The sequence below is a fragment of the Pieris brassicae genome, chromosome 8 (assembly GCF_905147105.1).
Source record: "Pieris brassicae chromosome 8, ilPieBrab1.1, whole genome shotgun sequence".
NCBI classification, from domain to species: domain Eukaryota; kingdom Metazoa; phylum Arthropoda; class Insecta; order Lepidoptera; family Pieridae; genus Pieris; species Pieris brassicae.
Window position 1 is genome coordinate 14564705 of NC_059672.1, and position 7310 is coordinate 14572014.

Below are 7310 nucleotides of genomic sequence, written 5' to 3' on the forward strand. Positions count from 1 at the left end.
TAACCTGGAAAATGTGGGAATTGATAATGAAAATAATCTCAAGAAAAAATATGTCCAAGGTAATAGAATAATAGAAAAAGAACGGTTATTTATACTTAGTAATATAATAAGTACCAGTAAAGGTTCGAAGACCTGGACGACTATAAATGATCATCATCAATGGCTATACAGCTCCTTGTGAGTCTTAGCCTCCTCAAGTATATTTCGCCATTGCAATCTTTGTTGTGTTTTTTTGTGTTGAACTTCTATTGTTTCGAGGTCCTTTCCAACTCCATCTCATCAAAGCAGCCGCGTTCTACCGGGTTTTCTGGTTGGTTGCCACCAGGAGCCGAGTTCAGTAAGGACCTTGTGGAAGCCTAGCCATCCTAGTGTATACGGTGATACTTTAACCAAAGTTAATTTATTAAAATAAATTGTAATTAGTTTACTCTTACGTATAGATGAAACGAATAATGACATAAATAACGAATAAATGATACCTAACCAATTAATAGTTTAGCTATCAAAGTACATACAATACAAGTAAACGTCCGATCTTGGAAGCTTCAGGTAAGATATTGAACACTATATTGTACAATACCAGCTGGAGACAGGAGGCTATTAATACTCTGCTTGCAACGGATAGATAGAGGAAAGTGCATCGCTTTGATATTCTAAGCTATTGACCGCTTAGCATTTCATAGAGATATAGGTACATTTACGTCTTGCTAACTCACAAGTTGGGTTCACCTGGGTATAGGTTTGAGTTTTTAAATGTTGCTGTCAGACAACAATTCGACATAGGTATTACCAACTATATGCTAAACACTATACACAAAATGTGAGGTATACATGAACCCGAAGCGGTCAAATAAGAAGTTAATGTTTTTGTATCTAATCTCCCAGCTACGTTCCTGAGACTCAGTATACCCAAACACATTTGTTCCTTACCATTTAATGTATATTTACAAATGTTTGTTGTTTTGTTTAATATTATTTGCATGATTTATATTAATTTTCTACTATGAACAAAATCCTCGGGTACTCGTATAAACAAAATTCTTTGCATCTTTATTGCACTTATCGTTTCAACTTAAGTATGCACATACAATATTTTCCAAATCATCTTTGCTTCATGTCTTAATATATTTATAGAACAAAAAGAGATATAACAAAACTTTTATCACTTACATTTTCTTGGGTTAAAAGAGGGGAAATTTACTGATTAGTATAGACAAAGCGGTACGTCATTGCAACTGTTCAAGCTGTTTTATTTCCATCCTAGTGTATCCAAGGTATGTTAACCTAATTGAATTTTTCGAAATAATAGAAATGAGAATGAGACAATGTTAACGAGTTTTTCTTGTTTTGAGTTTTTAATTTAATGCTCCCAGCGTCAAAGGGCCACAGGGACCAAACTTTAATTTTCTTATTATTTATTTTTATAATTAGTATGTAGGTTACAAATGTAAATACCATATACTGATTGCTATGTTTAGATTTTAATAAAAGAGAAATTCTAATTAACTTAAGGTCGTCACTCGAATTATAAAATCCAATACGAATCATATCACAATTTATTACCGTTAAAATATATTAAACTATAATTTACTCACCAGTTTTTTATCGGTTCAGGTTAATAAAACCATTATTATATACATAACCATATGTATATATTAGTATATTTTTATATCAAGTTTACCTTATATTTTTATATACGTATGTATAGATACGTCGGTAGGTACAATTTTATTTATATATATTGTCTAACAAGCGAAATGGAAATTCTTGTTCTGTTTTCTTTCAGGAAAATAAGGGGAAAGTTTGTGTCGTGAATTCAATGCTGGTGTCTAATTTTAAATGTGTTGGAATGGGAAGTTTTAAGAGCTTTTTTATTGTAAGAAGTGGTAATCTTTTTATATGAACCTTTATTTTTATACCTTAGAAAAATACAAATGTTTTATTGCTTAAACAGCGGCACTATAATGATGTTCTAAAACTTTAAACGATTTTGCAGTTTAATATAATTTAACTAACATCCTCTAAAATTTTAGTACATCATTATAATGTCGCAGCTTCTAAATTAAGCTAAATAAATAAAGCTGTATATTATGTTACCCTTAATTTGTACCTTATGCTGACATTTAACTTGATATAAAGATACTGGATTGGATGTAACCATTATAAACGCAGTTAGTATTGAAGCATATATTAATGCGGTGGTTGATCGTTAACCTCAGAATACCTATCAACCTAACGTTTAACGTTCGTATCGTAATCGTATACATTAATTATTAAATTGGTTTAGTAATTGCTAAAAGTCTGGATTTAAATCCCAAATACTTACCATACTACTGTGTTCAACTGTTTATAAAATATATTATTGAACTACAATTATAAACCAAGTTACAATGTCACACGTAGTTAGACTGTACTTGAGGTTCTGTGTTCAAATCTTGGGTGTGCACTAATAAATTTTTACGCTGTAAGCTTTTGCTCGTATGGTGAGGCCCATAGCGTAGCAAGAGTGTATTATTCTTATTAGTAAGAAGTAATATTCGTAATACATGTAGGCGGTTTATTTAAACCAGGACCATAAAGTATGTTTTAATGAAATTAATGAAATATAAACATGTTCTTAAGAATCGTAATAGTCCAGTCGGCATTAGAAATAGAAAATAAAACTGGCTGTGGCACATGCGCCGAGCCAAGGTGACACCGCTCTTTAAATACAGCCTAAGTACACAAACCTATCCACTTGTTACACTTTTTCTCCATTCATCAATATATCATATACACCTATTGACACCTCTTTCAAATATCAAAGATGTGGTTTTTCATATTCACTTTTAACACTCAAAGGTCACACACTCGTTTTTCGTTATTGTAGCCAGCTCATTTAATTCCTACACCGCGAATGCAAGTATCACATGGTCGTCGGCATTTAGGAGACAGCTCCCATTTTCAATCCCCGCCCATTCTCTTTGATATCTTTCTGACAGTTATCTATGAATAGGCTAAATAGCAACGGGGAGGTAACACAACCCAAGGACTACAGTGTTTTTAAAACATTATTACTTAATATCAATATAATCTTTATGATTATAATTATAAAGGACACGTTAATATGTAACAAACATATTTTTATTACGATAAAAACGTTTTTTATTTAGTTTTATTAAAATTATTGAAAAATACATAAAACTCAACGTAGTACAATGAATAAAGTGTTAAGTACATCTTGAAATTATATATCTTGGTGAAAATGGCCGTAAATCCATATAATTGGAGGGGTCCGATCCAGGTGAGGTGGTGTGGTGCTTATGATTTTTTATGACCAACTTTATTGCTTCTTTCGTATTTATTCCTTTCGGATACCTTTGTTTTCTGACTTACATTTAGATGATATGGTTGAGGCGATTCGAAGTTTTGTATGAAAAATAATAATTATTAACGTTTTTGGTTTTTGTTTACACACGCGGCCTATCAATGGTGACAGAATAATTGTTACGCGTTGGTAGGCTTACAGGTAGACATAACTGACTATATCACCTACAGCTCAAAAAATTACTATGAAATCTCATATAATGTATAGAAGATTCCATCAAGACTTTAACGACAGAGTGAATTCTCAAGAATTCAGTATCGGATTAGTGGTGTGCCCCTGTCATCCCTGAGGTCATCCCGGCTATACACCAATGGACTACCAATGGACTGTCAATGTTCTATATAATTATTTATTTATTTATTTACACTTCGTTACACTACAAAATAAAAATAAAAATTAACATAATTAAATCAAAAGGAGGGCAACTGGCGGCCTTATCGCTTACGAGCGATCTCTTCCAGGCAACCACTGTGAGTAAAGAAAAAAGAAATGTATTAAATAAGATAGGCAAGTAGTGCAAAATACATGTAATACACAGTTATTAAAACAAAAACTAAACACGCATTGAACATTCTCTCGTTTGGTGAAGGAAAACATCAAATCAATTCAAACTAGTGTAACTAAATACGCCTAATTAATTAAGAAAAAGGTTTAAATTAACATTGATTACCAGTTCCTAAATCAAGGATTTATAACAGGTAAGAACCTATCTGCCACCCTTTTCAATCGCCTAGTTTTGATGAGCTAAGAAACTGTAACCATGATCCACTTGACATATTGAAACAAAAAGTCATCGTGAGGAAACCAGGATGCCTTAAACTCAAGAAATCGACGAAGTGTGTTAGACACAGACGGCTGAAAAGCTACTTGCTTATAAGAAAAAAAACAATTGATTATGAAACAGAAACACAAATGTGAGGCCTATACCTAAAAGGTTACATCGCTGACAGGAAATCTTCAACAGTCCGCTTCACTGGGCATTTCCTTTTGCAAAGTAGAGGTATTACCTAGGCGACACGACCTATTTAAATAATAGTGTACCCGTCAAAGGCCGGAAACGCACTCAATAACATGAGATCGGTAAGATTTTAGCTTCGCTTTGCCTTTTATCGTTGTAAGCTCATTTTATAAAAAAAACAACAAAATAGGTTAGTATATTCTACCGCTTTGTTCCTTCGTTAAAGCAATAAACATTTTTTTCAGAATAAGGCAAAATAATGTTTCCTATAAATCCAATGGAATGGACATGTCGAAGTCAACTAACTTATTTAGCCGTTTAAACGCCGTTTAGTAAAGAGGCTATGTTTACTAAACAGCGCCGTTTAACTAGTGGCCTGAATGATATTCAGCCGTAGAGTTTGTTACAACATTTAATAAACTGGCTGGTTAATGCTTAAACCGTTCGTAGGATAAAGTGACCGGGTGACAGAAATAACAATGATTAAACATCTGACATAAGCAATTCTTGATGGAATATGTTTTACATATAACATATTACTTTTTAAGAAGATAAGTACACATGTACTAATAATATTGTTTGTTAACACAAACACTTACATGGCATTAGGATCCGCAAAGAACTTTGTTTTGTCCATCGATAAGTTAAAAAGTTTCGGCGCTACCCGCTAGATCGCAGAAAGTGGAACTAAATTGAAATGACAGTCATCGATCCAAGTCTTTTGCCTAGCTGTTTGATGAAATTGCTGAATATCGTTCAGGTCGCTAGTTAATCAGCGCTGTTTAGATAAGAGGCTGGGCTGTTGATTGAACGGCTAATTTAGCAAGTTGGCTGCGACAGATATAATACATTTGATAGGTCTATCGATGGACGCTTACACTGCAGATAGTAAACGACAAATAGAAGGCTCAACAGAGAGAAAATAGCCAAAAAAATCCGCGACTCTACTCGGTTTATTATTGTTAATCACTGAATTAAAAGATATTGCACATGTCAAGTCTGTTTATCTGATAGAGCTTAATGTTTAGTGTCATTTGAAATATATTCTCGCTAAATTAATTTCATACAAAGATTCATCCATTCATCCATATCCACATCTTGCAATAAAAACAGCTCTTAAAACTTCCCGTACTAACACATTTAAAATTATACACCGACTTTGAATTCACGACACAAACTTTCCCTTTATTTTCCTGAAAGAAAGCAGACTAAGAATTTTCATTTCGCATTGTAGACAACATATATATTATAAAATTGTACCTAGCAGACGTCTGTACGTATAAGAAAATGTTAGGTTAAATTTGTATAGATATTAATAAATTTTACTTGTTATCTGTTAAAATGGTGTTTAATAATGGTTGTGTTAAATTATTAATCTTTACCTTCTATATTGTGAGATAAAGACATCTTTAATTTTGAGACCCCCGATAGGAATACATTTCTGCATCTGTTCAGGCAAAACCATTTATTCACAGAATCTTTTATAATAACGATAAATAAATAAAAGGCCTTAAATTGTGCTTTCGCGGTTATAATCTATTGTTAAATAAGTACACGCAAAGTCGCGGGCAACGTACAGAATAAAGGCGGTTTAAAACCGATAACGGAATCAGCTGAATCTAAACGATAAACAGAGATGTCTCGAGATATTTATCGGTAAATTATCCCCCCCCCCCCCCCTAAAAGGATCATAAAGTGGGAAATCCCCTTTCTTTCCTCTTTAGTCTTTTGCATAATGAGATCGGCGATCTACAATGGATTTAATGCTGAGATGGTTAACCTTTAGAACGCATTGAAATAAATACAAAGATACGTAAGTGCTGAGGGAATGTTAATCTATAGACAAAAGATATTTTTCAATACGTTATCAAATATGGATATATTCACTATGGATATTTTTCTATGTATAAGTCTTCTTTTGTGTTGTTTCAAGTAAAAATCGTCTAGTGTGGTTCGTAATATAATAATAGAACAAGTTTGTACCAGACTGATAGCTCAGTCGTATCCATTTCCATGCTGCTTTTCACCCTCTATGGCTTAGTATCCCGGAGGTGCTGTAAGGTAAGCCTTTCTAACTTCGTCCTGACCAATGTCTCTGATCGTCGTGCGATCTAAACTTTTGCTTAATTAAAATCATTTTTTCCAAGCCCGCGAGTGAGAATATTTGAAGCTGGCAGCTGTCTTGTCTAAATGACTATAAAAATCAAAGTTATTCCATATAATCATCAATTCTCACAATAACTCTTTCATAACTCATAAACAACTAGGGTTTAGATAGGAAATGGTATACCATATAAAATGTAATAAATATACGAAACAATAGTTCACAGGGTCCAGTATATTGCATGATGTTCCGGAGGAAGAACGTAGTTGAACAAAAGCTTGCCACAAGGTAGACCGCGCTTCATCTTGATATACTACATATTTCTGATTGTGGAAAATATTCCACTATTGTGTTCTGAATTATTATAGTTCCTTTGTTTTGAACGGACGAGCATTTTGTGTGCAGCAGAGCCATATCAGTAACGATTGTTTTTAATTACAAACCCTATCTCTTATCAACATCACCTAAATCTTATAATTTACTATCTAAATTTGTATCAATAACGTACACTAAACAAAATAACAGAGAACTACGTCAAAATTGGACTTTTCTTGTTCATTTGAATGAAAAAAGATGTATCAGAGTACTCAATAGAAATTAACATTATTACTCAATAGAAATTAACAAATTAAATTAACATTGGCAACATTGTATCCTAGGACTTTGAATATACAATTGTATTTATTGGCTTATTTTTACAGTAGCTACTAATACAATGGAAAATTTACTAATATAAAAATTAAACTAAAATCATAATATATTAAAAAAGAAACAAAAAACTAAAACATGCAAATATATTCATGGTGCGCTTCTATGAGTAAATTTGTACGCTTAAATATCTTAAATATGCAAAAACTAGTGTAAATATACTTGTAGCACCT